Below are 16,034 nucleotides of genomic sequence, written 5' to 3' on the forward strand. Positions count from 1 at the left end.
ATACCTGGAACACTCTGCTTAGGTGACCAGGGGGACTGTACTAGTTGGCCCCATAGAACACCTACTATACTAGACTGTTCTACCAAGAATGAAAGATATAGTAAGTAACTCAACCTAATACATTGAAACAAACAGAAGAAGGCAGTCAAAATGAGGAGACAAAGAAACATGCTCCCAATGAAAGAACAGAACAAAACTCCAGAAAAATAACTGAACAAAATGGAAACAAACAATCTATCAGATGTAGAGTTCAAAACACTGGTTATTAGGATACCTAGTGAGAACTTCAACAAAGAGATATAAAACATAAAAATGGGAATAGAAAACATAAACAGGAACCAGTCAGAAGTGAAGAATACATTAGAGGGAGCCCTGTCTGGGAAGCTCAGTTGGTTAGAGCATTGTCCCAATTTGACAAGGTTGCGGGTTCAATCCCTGGTCAGGACACATACAAGAATCAATCAATGAATGCACAAATAAGTGGAACAACAAATCGGTGGTTTTCTCTTTCTTTAAAATCAAGAAATAAATGTAAAAAATGAATGCATTAGGGGGAACCAACAGTAGATTCAATGAAATAGAAGATTGAATCAACGATTTGGAAGACAAAGCAGTGGTAGCAGAAAACATCCAATCAGTACAGCAAAAAGAAAAAAGAATAAAAAAAATGAGGATAGTTTAACAGGACTCTGGGAAAACAACAAGCATACCAACATTGTGTCATAAGGATACCAGAAGGAGAAGAGAGAGGGCAAGGAATTGAAAATTTTATTTGAAAAAGTAATGACAGAAAACCTCTGTAACCTGGTGAAGGAAATAGACATACAAGTCCAGGAAACACAGAGTCCCAAACAAAATGTACATAAAGAGGCCCTCATCAAGACACATCATAATTAAAATGCAAAAGATTAAAGACAAAGAGAGGATCTTAAAACTAGTAAGAGAAAAGTAGTTATCTAAAAGGGGGCTTTTATAAAACTGTAATAAGCTGATTTCTTAACAGAAACTTTGCAAGCCAGAGGGATTGGCATGAAATATTCAAATTGATGAAAAGCAAAGACCTACAAACAAGATTAATCTATCCAGCAAAGCTATCTTTTAGAATTGATAAAGAGCTTCCTAGACAAGAAAAAATCAAAGGAGCTCATTACTACCAAATCAGTATTACTAGGAATGTTGAAGGATCCTCTAAGAGAAAAAATAGGTCCTGGTCAACTGGCTCAGTGGTAGAGCGTCGGCCTGGTGTGTGGAAGTCCTGGGTTCGATTCCTGGCCAAGGCACACGGGAAAAGCGCCCATCTGCTTCTCCACCCTTCCCCCTCTCTTTTCTATCTCTCTCTTCCTCTCCCACAGCAAAGGCTCCATGGGAGCAAAGTTGGCCCAGATGCTGAGGATGGCTCCATGGCCTCCACCTCAGGCATTAGAATGGCTCCAGTTGCAACGGAGCAATGCCCCAGATGGGCAGAGCATCACCCTCAAGTGGGCATGCTGTGTGGATCCTGGTCGGGTGCATGCGGGAGTCTGTCTCTCTGCCTCCCTGCTTCTCACTTCAGAAAAATACAAAAAAGTAAAGAAAAAGAGAGAGAAAATATGATGAAAAATAAAATGGCAATAACTACATACCTATCAATAATAAATGAAAATGGATTAAATGTTCCAATCAAAAGACACAGGTGGCTGAGTAGATAAGAAAACAAGACCCATACATATACTGCTTACAAGAAACTAAGTTCAGATCAAAAGACACACACAGACTGAAAGTAAAGGAATGGAAAAAGATATTCATGCAAATGAAAATGAAAAGAAAAAGTTGGGGTAGTAATACTTATACCAGGCAAAATAGACTTTAAAACAATGGCTATAATAAGAGACAAAGAAGGACCCAGCAATTTCACTTCTGGGTATTTACCCAAAGGAACCCAAAACACTAAATCAAAAAGACACATGAATTTCTATATTTGTTGCAGCATTATTTACAATAGCTGAGATAAGGAAGCAACCCAAGTGTCCATTGGGAGATGAATGAATAAAGAACAAATGATACATATACACAATGGAATACCATAGAGCCATAAAAAGAATGAAGTCTTTCCATCTGCAACAACACAGATGGACCTAGAAGGTACTATGCTAAGTCAAATAAGTCAGAGAAATACAAATACCACACGATTTTACTTAGAAGTGGAATCTAAAATACAAAATAAGCAAACAAACTCATATATACAGAGAACATTTTGATGCTCACCAGATGGAAGGGGGGCTGCAGATTTGAGCAAAAACAGGCAAGGGATGTGCAAATTGCCAGTAATACATACAGTCACCAGGATATAAAGTACAGCATAATGTGAGTCAATAATATTGTCATAACTATGTCAGATGGGCACTAGACTTACCAGGGCCTGGAGTATAACCCAACCCCAGCCTATGTGCCTGCAGCTGGAATTATCCCTGTGTGTTCTAGGTCCCTCACTTCCCAGGTCTCAGAGCCTATTCTCCCTGCCTCTCTGCAGCGCTAGAGGCCAGACCGATAGTTGCAGAAATAAGTACAAGTCCTTTGGGCAGAGTGGGCCAGGGCTCTGCATGTATCACTATTAGCTCAGGAGATTAGGCAGACGGATATACAAGTAGAAGTCTGCAGTGACTTCTGGTTATGAGTGTGCCTCCACAAGGCTTTAAATTGGGGTCAAGCCTGAGGTTAGAGCCTTTGAACTCAGATCTGTGTGACTAGTTGTGATGCTTTGTTTGGGGGATGGAACAGGGGCAGTCACTCCTGCCCCGTGGAGACTGAGAGGATTATAGGAAAGTATGCACATCTAGTGAGCAGGCGGTCCATTCTAGCTTAGTCAGCACAATGGTGTTAGGAACATGAGTCCTTTGAACTATGATAAGGAAGAGGATATTTAAGGGCAATAGGTAAGATGTCTGGGTTCTTCTTTCCTGTTCTGCCATCTGAATTCTACTCTGAGAAGTATCATCAGATTAGATCACCCTTCTGTTTTGTTTTCAACCTGGATACCTGTGGTAAGAAGCAAAAAACACACAATGCTTTTGTTTTTATATCAACTTGAAACAGCATTCATAAAACTACAGGCTACAGGAAAGCAGACCTCATGACCAAATCTGATAGTTGTTAGCATACCCAGTCTATTTGGGTCTCTTACTTCACCTAGAGGAATCCTCAGAGTTGATTTTCCAGTTGTGATACATGCAGGACCCCAGACGAAGACTTTCAGAGCAGAGGAAGAAAAAGAGAAGATTATATATATACACAAATGAATTGGTGTGTGTGGGGCTCTCTGAGGCTCGTATTGCAGGATCCATGGGGCCAAATGTTTACTTGTCTGTGTTCTCTCTGAACTAGGAGCTTTTCGGAGGCAAGGACTAATGTCTCCTTAATCTCTGTATCCCTTTCACTTAGCACAGTGTCTGGTACACAATAGGTGGCCATGGATGTTTGATGAATGAATGAATGCATGAACGAACAGAGGGATGTGAAGCAGAAGTAAAGGTCTATAGACCATAAAGTACTTGCTGGGGGTGCAGCAACTGTGAGAATGGAGTCTGACTTCAGAATGTTCAGGTTTCCATCCTGGTCCCCTCTCCTTACAGCATAACCTTGGGTAAAGTTCTCCACTTCTCTAGGCTCCCCTTTCTCATCTGTAAATGCTGATAAAATACATTACGATGGTCTCTATCTTCTATGGGGTCTAATGAGTTTCAGTGTCTTGGGCTGGGCAAGGCATTTCAGTTTTATGAGGCATATGGTTTTGAAATAAAAATGTGAAGGGCATATTGAGCTTGGATGGATGAGGTAGAGCTAAAGACATCAAGATTCCTGAGGATACTAGGTTGGAGAAAGAGGCTGAAAATGGCTAGGAAAGGCTGAAAGTAGGAAATAAATAAAATTCTAGTGGGACTGGCCAGGGGAGAATGAAAACTGAGCAGTTAGGCAGAGTGTCCTGAGCTAGGAGAGTGCCCACAATGAACCATTGGTCTTTTCCTTCAGGTAGCTTAAGGGCTTTTGACTGGCATTGCTATTCACCCCAGCTTTTCGTTCTTAAGGAAAATAGATCTCATCTTTAATCTTCCAGGAAATCGGTTGACCAAGTGGGTAGATTTTAAGACTATTTGGAAATTTTAATTTATTTTGAGTTTTGAGTGTTCTTTTATTTATTTATTTATTTATTTATTTATTTATTTATTTATTTATTTATTTTATTTATTTTTTAATGGGGTGACATCAGTAAATCAAGATACATATATTCAAAGATAACTTGTCCAGGTTATCTTGTCGTTCAATTATGTTGCATACCCATCACCCAAAGTCAGATTGTCCTGTCACCCTCTATCTAGTTCTATTTGTGCCCCTCCCCCTCCCCCTTCCCTCTCCCTCTCCCCCCTCCCCCCGTAACCACCACACTCTTATCAATGTCTCTTGGTCTCACTTTTATGTCCCATCTACGTATGGAATAATGCAGTTCCTTGTTTTTTCTGATTTACTTATTTCATTGAGTGTTCTTTTATTTCTTCCTCAGGAACCTGTCTGCAATGTCTAAGAGAGTTGTAGGACGTTTTCAACCCTCTCATCTACATATGACTTTATATTATGGGTTTTTTAAATTTTAACTTAATTTATTAATTAGTTGACTAGGATATATATTTGCATAATTCAAGAGTCAAAATAATATGAAAACCATGCCTTGAGAAAAATCTTACTGTCTTCCAAGCTATTTACCCTGCTCCCTGCTCCCACCTAGGGAACCACATTTATTAGTTTCATGGGACTCCTCCCAGCATTTTTCAATGCAAAGTAAGCAAATACAAACATAGTCTTTATTTTCTTCATTCTTTTTTTTTAAACTTTTTAATTTATTTATCCATTTTAGAGAGGAGAGAGAGAGAGAGAGAGAAGGGGTGAGGAACAGGAAGCATCAATCCCCATATGTGCCTTGACCAGACAAGTGCAGGGTTTTTAATCGCCAACCTCAGCTTCCAGGATGAGGCTTTATCCACTGCGCCACCACAGGTCTGGCCAATTTCATCTTCATTCTTTTTCAAGCATCACACAGTTTATTTTCCCAGTTTTCCAGAGAAAGGCCCTTGAATTGCTTCAAATCTCTTGCTGTTGCAAACAATGTTGTTCATTCTCCAGTCTTCTGTTTGCAGGTATATTTGTGAGGTACCCCACAGGGACTCCCTAGAGGAAGGATTGCTGGATCAACATTAAACATATTTGTAATTTTGATAGATGTTGTTTAATTGACCTCCTTATAGTTATGACTGTTGCACTCCTGTGAGCTGCTATGAACCTGCTAGTGTCCTCACAGCCTCTCAGCAGGATAACTTGTTACACTTTTGCCAGTCTGAGAGGAGAAACATTGTCTCAGTATAGCTTTAACTTGTATTCTTCTTATTATGACTGGAGCTGAGCATCTTTCCATGTGATTAAGAGCCATTCATATTTCTTGATTCTGTTAGTCATTGCATTTATGTCCTTTGCCTATTTTTCAATTATTTGAAACTTTTTGTTTTAAAATCCCCTGGACCTTCATTGATTAACTATTTATTAATTAACTACTGTTCACCAGGATCTGTGACGGCGTTGAGAGACAGAGTTGAACAAGACACTGGCCTTTCCTCCCGGCAGCTCATAATCTCATGGAGGAGCCGTTCTATCTATCATCTATCTATCTATCTATCTATCTATCTATCTATCTATCTATCTATCTATCTATCTATCATCTATCATTGTCATCTATCTGTATCTGTATTCAAATATATATGGAGAGAAACTCAGTATACTGCCCAAGCATTATGATAAAGGGTATGGAAGGAGTCACAGCCCAGTGAGGTGGGTGAATGCCCCACCCAAGTTGGGATGGGTTAGAGGTTGGAGTACACACTTCCCAGGATGTCAGGGAGGGGAAGAGCCACCAGGCTGAATACACTGTGGGACTCTTAGATCCTTGTCCCTTAGTACTGCTGTCTGGGCCTCATCCCTGGACCCCCTTCAGCACCAGTCACCTTGTGAGTGCTAAACACGTGTTCCCTGAGTGCGGTAACTGAAGAAGAGCCTGACGTCAGAGCCCGGCTGAGGTGTGAGAAGGCTGGGGTGGTGGTGTGCGGCAAGGTCACCGTCCCCGGGCCAACTGTGGCAGCACCCTCCTGCTCTTTCTCAATCCCTTCCCCGCCTGGCAGGCGAGGCGGGCTTTCCTTCGCTCCTCTCACTTTCAAGGAGCTGAGCCATCAAGCTCGGTTCCAGTTCTCTTTTTCCTTCTTATCCCTTTACTTCGCTTAAACCTCTTCTTCCACTGCCTTTCTCCCCCCCCCCCCCCCATCCCTTGGTAGCATCTTTCCCCTTTCCCACCTCATTCCTGGCCCCCTCTCCCCCCAGCTCTCTCTCTCTCTAGCCTTACAAGACAGATGCTATATTCGATTCCTAGGGTGGCCATAAACAAAGTATCACAAACTGGGTGGCTTGAAACAACAGAAATATATTCTCTTACAGTTCTGGAGTCCAGAAGTCCAAAATCAAGATGTTGGCAGGGCTGTGTTCTCTCAAAGCCTCTAGGGGAACATACCGCCTGCCTCTTCCTCATTTCTGGTGGGTGCTGGCAGTCCTTGGCGCTCCTTGACTTGTGGCAGCATCCTTCCAATTTCTGCCTCCGTCTTCACATGGCTGTCTTTGCTCTGTGCGTATCTATATACATTGTCCCTTCCTTTATAAAATGATACCAGTCATTGGATTAAGGCCACTCTAATCCAGTATGTCTTCATTTTAACTTGATTACATCTGCAAAGACCCTACTCCCAAATAAGGTCAAATTCACAGGTACTGGGGGGGGGGAGGTCTTGAACATGGAGACATAACTCAATGAGTAACACATGCCCTACAGTTGTATCTTGCGTGACAGTTTTCAAAGTCACTCATAATCCCTGCAGAAAGCAGAGTATAACATCTTGTTAAAGACACATACTTTGCTGCAGTTCTGAATTTAATTCCTGCCTCTGCCTCTTAGGACATGACCTTGGACAACCAACTTTTGCTCTCTAAGCTTCAGTTTCTACATCCATAAAGAGGAGAAAATAATCCACTTATCCCATAGGTGCTACATATTGGGTAGATAGCATAGGACTTGGCAAAGGGACATACTAAAAACAAACAAACAAACAAACACACACACACACACACCAAACAATTGACATCATTGTCATGCAGATGGACTATTCTCTTTTCTCCTCCACTTGCACGTGGTCACATAGACTTGGAGCAGAGCCTGACACCAGACTTATGAGCCCCAACTAAATTTTCCCCATACACAAGCCTACCCACATTAAGACCTGTGGGCTAGAAGATGTCAAATCAACTTAAGATTTATCCACCAGACAAGTTGAGCTTTCCTTTCTTCTCGTCCCTCCTTGTCCCAGTCTTGTCTGTGTGCCAAGTTGAAAGTGACATAGTAAAAATGCTAAGAAAAAAACTTTTGGGAATGGGTGGCATGTGGGCTTAGATCACTCCCAGGGGGTGCACTGCACACAGCTCACTCTCCCCCGTGTCTGCCTGTCTTCTGTTTGTCTTGCGGGCAGCGCGTGCCCTGCAGGGCGGGACAGATCTCCCTGCCGTTGCTTTCTGCAGAGTTCATGATTTCTGATGCCGGCGCTCTGGAGGAGCAGCTGGTGAAGACAAACCACCATTTGTTGTTAGGAAAAAATAAATAAAAAGAGAGGAAAAAAAAACCCAAGTCTTTTATCTCTGTTTCCCTCTAAATTGCCAAAGGTTTTATTGTGGAGAGAGAGAACAAGTGGGGTTTTATCTTCCTGCTCCTGCCAGGCAGCCCCACGAACATCAAAGCTCTCAGGGCCCTGAGCGGGGGAGGGGGAGTAATGTTAGTAGAGACAAAACCAGGCTGGGCTCCACCGAGGAATGCCAGGGGCTCCCGGGGAGTTGAGCTCTTTTGATGGTTGGCAGAACCCTGGAGGGAGATGTGTAGAGCCCATTACAGATGCTTTCTGTTCACTCCCCCTCGGTTTCAGGGAAGCAGGAAACCAGGCCACTCTATGGAGGTATTACTACAACTATATGAGTTTCAATGTCCTGAACACCATCGGCCATTCTCTACTTTGTACCTACAATCTCCAGTCCTCATACCTCAGTTTCCAGAACGCACAAGGCATAACCTCCTGGGGTTATTAGCTCCGTTTACGGGGCCTGTTCAAACGCTGTCAAGGCCACGTGGGTGCGAGAGAAAAGAGCTGACAGAGACAGAAACAGGTATTCAAAGTGTCTACATGTTAAGAATGAAACACAAGTGGGAACTTCATCAGAAAATGTTTCAAGAAATTGTACAGCACATATAGTAAAATTGATACAATACAGAATGGATTAGCATGAACCCTGCCCAAGGATGACATGCAAATTCATGAAGTGTTTCATACTTAAAAAAAAAAAAAGAAATTGTACATACAGGGTCTCAAGAACGAAATCTCTTTCTCTTAGATAAAAATAACTTTGGGAAGGATAAATTCAAGAATGTTTTCCCCCATGACTCAGAATCTCAGACATTCTTTGGTGTTCTTACTATATAGTCCCTCCTCCCCCTCCTCCTCCTCCTCCTCCTCCTCCTCCTCCTCCTCCTCCTCCTTCTTCTTCTTCTTCTTCTTCTTCTTCTTCTTCTTTTTTTTTTTTTTTTTTTTTTTTTTTTTTACTATTTTTCTTTTTCCAAAAAGAGAAAATCTTGGCCCTGGCTGGTGGTTCAGTGGATAGACCATTGGCCCAGCCTATGGATGTCCCAGGTTTAATTCCCAGTCAGGGCACACCAGGAGAAGTAACCATCTGCTTTGCTCCTCCCCTCTCTCTCACTTTCCTCTCTCTCTTTCCCTTCTGCAGCCGGTGGCTCCAATTGGTTCAAGCGTAGCCCGGGTGCTGAGGATAGCTCATCCTAGCCAGACAGCCTCAGGAGCTCAAAATAGCTTTGTATTTGAGCATTGGCCACAAATGGGAGTTGCTGGGTGGATCCGGTCAGGGCACATGCAGAGTCTGTCTCTCTATCTCCCCTTCTCTCACCTAAATAAATAAATACATTAAAAACATAAAAGAAAGATAAAATCTTACTGGAGAAAGCCAGGCCAAGCCTGAGAATGTTGAGTACCCAAGACCAAGCTGAACAAGGCCAAACAACTTTCCAGCAAGAAACGAGCCCATCTGTAATTAGATAAAGTTATTTTTATCTAAGAGAAAGAGATTTCATTCTTGAGACCCTGTATGTACAATTTTCTTCTCATGGCTGCAGCTCACCATCTGCAGGAAGGTGACCATTTCTTTTCATCATTTTGGCCAACTTTCTAATTTACTCCCCTTATTTACGTTTCTACCGGTTTCCCAGGCGTCACTCTGACCAGAGGTCCCCCAGGCACATGTCCCTCCACAGCCAAGTTTCAACTGTAAATTCTAGTTCAATACCACAGGCCTCTCCAGGCAGCTACATAACCTTTAAGGATACTTGAGCTGCTGAAAATGACTTGAGGTGGGGGGCTTGGGTTAGGGAAATTATGATTAGTTATTGGCACTTCTACAATGTGATGTTTCTCTCTATTCATCAGATTGCTTCCTTTCATGGACTGTACGCTGTGACTGTTCTGGGCCCTTGTTCATCTCTCCGAGGGTGAAAGGTTACCTAATTTGTAGGGGAAGAAACTTTTAATGAATCCTGGCCAGATGGTATTGAGTTAAATTTAGAAAAACATAAACTTTTGTCTTTAGGATCCTCCACTGCTCATTTTTGTTATTCCTGTCCTCATTAAAATAAACCCACTGACAGATTCCTTGCTTGACTGACCAAACTTTAGTCAGGCTCCTGAACTTTCTTCTAGACCTATTTGTGCACTCCTCATAAAATTTAGTTTTAGCAAAAACCCTGATAAGTCAGTTTTATCAGAACCTCTCACCCTCTATATCTGATCAGATTCCTTGTCCTCTGCTATTCCCCAGGTGATGTCTGATCACCTGGTATGTCTTTAACAAGACTCCTGTTAGGTGGGTTTAGCCAGAACCCCTCACACCCCTGATGTGTCCTTTTAGTAATTTTCCATCCACTGCCCCCCACCCGCTCCTTGGTTATGAACACGCACTTACTTGCTCATGTTGTGTTTAGAGTTAAATCCAATCTCTCTCCCTTGGTGCAAAATCTCATCACAGTACTCCCTACACCTATCAAGATGGCTCTGAATAAACTGTGCCTTACCATCTTTAACAAGCATCGTGGATTTCTTTTTCTTTAGCAGTTATGGTGCTGTGTCTTGGATAGGATCAGATTCATCACTGGACCCCAGGCCTCTCACCCAGGACCTCAAAAGCATGCCTTGCCCTCACCTACGACTGACTGAGGATCCACTGGAGAGGCTGACTCCTGAATCAGCGCTCCAGACAGACCTTTGATGGAACTGGTAAGAACAGATTTTGGTTTCTAAAATTCTGAATAGACTTCAGAAGCTTAGTTAGAGTCCCAGGCAAACAGATGCTGGGTTAGGGTCCTAGGTTTCTCGGTAAGAAGCTGAGTTAAAGTCTCAGGCTTCCTTGTGTGAAAAGTACCAGCTGAGCCGGAAATATCTTCTTCCTGGCTTTCTCTCCTGAGCGGGGACTATTCCCTGATTCACTGGGCTAGAACTCTTTCTTTTTGGCTCTCCAGGAAGCCTTTATGTTCTCTCTATTGAATTCTGCTTCTCCCATGGGAACTTCTCCGTCCACTAAAATCCCCTTTTGAACCTCTACTGACCACGTGCTCTGCCAACTCTGTCTGCTATTTTTCTCATCGGCATAAACTTGCTGAGGATAACTTGGTATTTCACTGGTTTTCTTGGAAAACTTACATTCTCTCTAAGCTGGTCCCTGTGCGTTCTCACCCTTTCCCTTGTGTCTGGCTCCCACTTCCTCCTCCTACAACTTTTAGTATTCCCTACAGTTCCCTTGATACTTGTATATGTCCCCCTTCCAACCTCTCCCTCTCCCGTCCCTCTGTCCCCTGCCAGACTTTTCTCACTTTGGTCCCACAGCCTCCTACTGCCACTACCTATCCTCCATCAGGGGTTCTCAAGTGACTGGGGACCTCCAAAAGCAACCACCTGAAGCTGAAAAAAAAAATCAGAAACAGAAATGGTTATTTTGTCCACTTAGATGGGCACTGGAGATATCCAGACAGCTGCTAGGTAACTCCTCAGTCACTGCCCCAAGATTTAGTCCACAGCCTTTCTCATGTTATATATATCAGACCAAAGGAAAATCTAAGACGTCTCCTTCACAAATATAGGTTTACAGGTAACCTTAACTTGTCCCATTTGCTGGCAACCCAATTTAGATAAAGATATAAAGTGGAGATAAATGAGTGAATTACTATTGCTGTAGCTTACTGACTCATGACTGAAATTGCAAAATGGAAGCCGTAAGATTTCTGTTTGTATCTGTCTGTATGTTTATGTATGGATGTATGTGATATATGCGATATTTTTCTATCTTCAAATGATATTACCAATTTAATTTATAAGCATCCTCAAAGGAGTTGTATTAGAATTAGCTTAGAAGAAAATGAACATTTATATAAACTAAGTTTTCCTAAAACTCTCAAAAATATAGAAAGTAACCCAAGTATTTTTTTTTTTTTTTTTTGTATTTTTCTGAAGTTGGAAATGGGGAGGCAGTCAGACAGACTCCCGCATGCACCCGACCGGGATCCACCCGGCATGCCCACCAGGGGGTGATGTTTTGCCCATCTGGGGCGTCGCTCTGTTGCAACCAGAGCCATTCTAGCACCTGAGGCAGAGGCCACAGAGCCATCCTCAGTGCCCGGGGCCAACTTTGCTCCAATGGAGCCTTGGCTGTGGGAGGGGAAGAGAGACTGAGAGGAAGGAGGGGGGAGGGGTGGAGAAGCAGATGGGCGCTTCTTCTGTGTGCCCTGGCCGGAAATCGAACCCAGGACTCCTGCACGCCAGGCCGATGCTCTATCACTGAGCCAACCGGCCAGGGCCTAACCCAAGTATCTTTTTTAAAATTTGTATCATCTGGGTTATCCTTTGGTTAAATAATGGTAGTTTAAAAATTGTTGGTAAAATAAAACAAGGATGTCTTTGGAGTTTTCAGCATTAAATATAATGCAGATATGTATTTTTTTCCTACCTAGGTCTACTCATCAAACATGCTTATATTATCTTTACTAGATGTTTACAATTGTAACACTATAAATCAAACCTCAGAATAAAATGTACAATAAAAAGTAACTGCTTGATGCATGTCAAACATGATAGTAAAAAAAAGAAAGTTAGAGCCATATGTTTAACTTTAGGCTTTTGTTTCTGTGATTTTTTTTGTTACTTTCTGTATATGTCAACAAGAAAAACAGCTTAAGATAATAGCTAGCTTTGTTTAATGTTTCATGAAATTTGTATATGTAATTAAAACATAATTATAAAAAAATGAGTTAAATAGAGTGGGATAAAAGTTTATAGGTAAACTTTTCAACAATTATCATGATTTATAATATTCTACTTAAAAATAGTTGTAAGCTTTCTGATAACTTGAACCTTTATTAAAGCGATACTGTTAAGTTAATGATGCATATTCAATTGAATATCTAGATCATTTTCAAAGAAGCTTAAATATTGAAACATTAATTGCTGAATATAAATTTAAGTTTATTTACTTTTGCCATCTTGTTTTTATATGGTATATAGATGCTAAAATATTTGAGTCTATTAATAAATGTGAGAAATGTTACTATGGAATAAACATGCTTCTAGAAAATTATAAAATTATATATTCATAAATTTGCTGTAGGATGATAGCATGTGGCAGACAGTTCACAATTGGTTGTTTCTAGTTTTTACTGAAAATTAAGGTTACTAATAGTTAAAAAATCTAATCAATATTGTAAATGAATCTACTAGAAATAACAGTTGAAAAAACTCTGTGTGTAAGGAAATGAAGATGTGTTTTGATAGGAAAAGTATGAAGTATGTGTTTTTAAAAATTTGTTATTATATTTTATTGATTTGAGAGAGAAAGAGAGAGAGCTAAGAAGCATCAACTCTAGGTCCTTATTTGGTTGCTTCTCATATGTGCCTTGACAGGGAAAGCCAGGGGTTGGGGCTCAAGCCTAGCCAGTGACCCCTTGTTCAAGCCAGCGACCTTGGGCTTCAAGCCAGTGACCTTGGAATCATGTCGATGATTTAGTGCTCATGCCAGTAACCTTACACTCAAGCAATCAACCTCAGAGATTTGAACCAGAGACCTCAGCATCCCAGTTGGTGCTTTATCCACTGTACCATCACTGGTCAGGCAGAAGTACGTGTCTTTATTAGGGGGAAAAGAGAGCAATTTTGTCCCAATGTAGAATGATGGTTCTGGAATGAGAAAAAGAAAAGAGTATGACAAAAACTGAGTGGATTAGTCTGACCAGGTGGTGGCACAGTGGACAGAGCATCAGACTGGGATGCAGAGGATCCAGATTCGAAGCCTCGAGTTTGCCAGCTTGAGTGCAGGCTCATCCAGCTTGAGCACTGGCTCACCAGCTTGAGTGTGGGGGTCGCTGGCTTGAGCGTGGAATCATAGACATGATCCCATGGTCACTCGCTTGAGCCCAAGGTCACTGGCTTGAGTAAGGGGTCACTCACTTTGCTGTAGCCCCCTGGTCCAGGCATATGTGAGAAAGCAGTCAATGAACAACTGAAGAGACTAAGGAGCCACAATGAAAAATTGATGCTTCTCATTTCTCTCCCTTCCTGCCTCTCTCTCTCTCTCTCTCTCTCTCTCTCTCTCTCTCTCTCTCTCTGTCACAAAAACAAAACAACAACAAAAAAACCCCACACAAAAACTGAGTGGATTACTGACCGGGCAGTGGCACAGTGGATAGAGCGTCGGACTGGAATGTGGAAAACCCAGGTTCAAGACTCCGAGGTCGCCAGCTTGAGCGCAGGTTCATCTAGTTTGAGCAAAAGCTCATCAGCTTGAGCCCAAGGTCGCTGGCTCAAGCAAAGGGTTACTTGGTCTGCTGAAGGCCCGCGGTCAAGGCACGTATGAGAAAGCAATCAATGAACAATTAAGGTGTTGCAACATGCAACGAAAAACTAATGATTAATGCTTCTCATCTCTCCATTCCTGTCTGTCTGTCCCTGTCTATCCCTCTCTCTGACTCTCTCTCTGTCTCTGTAAAAAACAAAACAAAACAAAATTGAGTGAATTAAAAAAGTATTTTTGGACAATTTTTGAAAAAAGAATCATGAAAAAGAATTTTTTTTCTTGTGTGGTCAATACTGGCTAAGATCTGATGGGTTTATTTATGAGTTTTTAAAAAATTACTCTTGGATTTTTCTTTTTAAAACAATGCACTTTCTTAGATTATTGGTCTGCTCTCAATAAGAGATTGTAGAAGAGGTTTTCCTTTTCCTTTAAGTAATCAGTCTAGGAAACCAAGGTTTTTGTCTGAAAGAAGTTTTCTGTGCTTCATGTTGTCCTTATCGGGTCTTAGATTGCTTAAGAAAACCAAGACCTTTCGATATCAAAAGAGCTAAGTTCTTCTTCTTCTTTTTTTAATAGCTACGTAACTTTCTGTATTTGTCTTTGAAATCTCTTAATTGTCACTTTGGTTAAATGGATAAGTATTGCTTCACACTGACCTGTGATACAATGGAGTCAAGTGTTCAAACCCTTTGACATTTTTTGACAACTTCTCCAAATCAAGTTCTAATTGGAATCTGACTTCAAACTAACTGGGATTTCCCAGAGTACTCCTGGAAAACCTGTCACCTTGTAAAAGAGAGATGCTGAGCTAATTAGGTTTATTTGGTATGTTAAATCGTGTGGGAAGCATTGTGAAATAAGAAGTGAGGGCAAAGGGTGTGGGCCCTGCCACTCAAGCTGGTGCAACGTGTCCTGCCCACTCCACTGCACACAGCAGCCTGGGCCATGCCTGCCCCAGCTGGACCCTGGCTTCAGGGGGAGGGGCTACAGAAAGAGCTAGATGAGAAGGGAAGGTGCTGCTGGACATGGTCACTAGAAAAAGGGTACGTGATGCCCTCACAGCAGAAAAATCTGAGGTTGAAACGAAAATCAAAAGCAAGATGCAGCAGAAATTAGAGAGGAAAGCAGAGCTTGTGGACAAGGAAAAACCAGTTGTGACTGTTCCCATGCCAATGGGATATATTTTGAAAATCAGTAATTACAGATAGGATCAGTCAGATGAGTTTGCGAAAATCTACCTTACCTTAACTGGAGGCCATGGTGTCCCTACTGAGAATATGCAGGTGCACGTACTAGAGAGGGCATTTGATCTTCTGGTAAATAACTGAAATGGGAATATTTACTTCATGATTGTGAACAATCTCTTGAAACTGTCTCTGTGGAAGGCAGTTCAAAAAAAGTCAAGACATATGTGGGGATTATCTTACGTAGAAGAAAGAAAGTAGGAAGCACGTAGTGGGACTACCTGGTTCAAGGAGAAAAGGGCAAGAAAAGCCCTCCTATGACTCTGAAACATACTAGTGAGGGGCTGGTGAATGTTCTAAAGAGACTTATAAAGTTGGAGACGCTGACATGAAACAAACTGTTAATAAGGCCTGGCTGGAACCAAGAGAGAAAAAAGCCAAGGAGATGCAGGATCTCGAGACTTTAAAAGCTCTTTTGTGACATGGAGATATTGACGTTTCCAATAAGGACATGTTGGTGAGCTGCACAGATAAATTTGACAGATAATGATACAGAGCCTTCTTCTAAGTAAAGGCAGCAAATCCCCCATTTACTATGGAGGATTTATTCAAACTGTGCTTATTGAACACTTCCTCTAAAAATGGTTTCCTTTAGTAACCTGCTCATTTTGTATGAGCATAATACTGCATTCTCACGGGAAATGTGAAAAAGCAAGTTTTGCCTAATGCAAATGCCACAACGTATGCATTTGTGTCCTGCTGAGAGGTAGAAAACAAGTTATTGCTTGCCTTCAAATTCTTCTCATCAGCTCCCACCAATGTCTGGAAATTGTATAGAGTTCTTAG

General features: G+C 41.7%; 1 non-coding gene and 1 pseudogene across 1 annotated transcript; both read left to right on the forward strand.

Moving 5' to 3' along the window:
• The first annotated feature begins 8,327 nt into the window (after positions 1-8,327).
• On the forward strand, positions 8,328-8,439 carry LOC136396537 (U6 spliceosomal RNA). Its single transcript, XR_010749810.1, has one exon. It is a non-coding gene; the product is annotated as a U6 spliceosomal RNA (small nuclear RNA).
• Positions 8,440-15,011: 6,572 nt separating this feature from the next.
• LOC136391504 (calcyclin-binding protein pseudogene) lies at positions 15,012-15,669 on the forward strand (annotated as a pseudogene).
• Positions 15,670-16,034: the final 365 nt, after the last annotated feature.

Source organism: Saccopteryx leptura, chromosome 2 (assembly GCF_036850995.1).
Source record: "Saccopteryx leptura isolate mSacLep1 chromosome 2, mSacLep1_pri_phased_curated, whole genome shotgun sequence".
Lineage (NCBI taxonomy): Eukaryota > Metazoa > Chordata > Mammalia > Chiroptera > Emballonuridae > Saccopteryx > Saccopteryx leptura.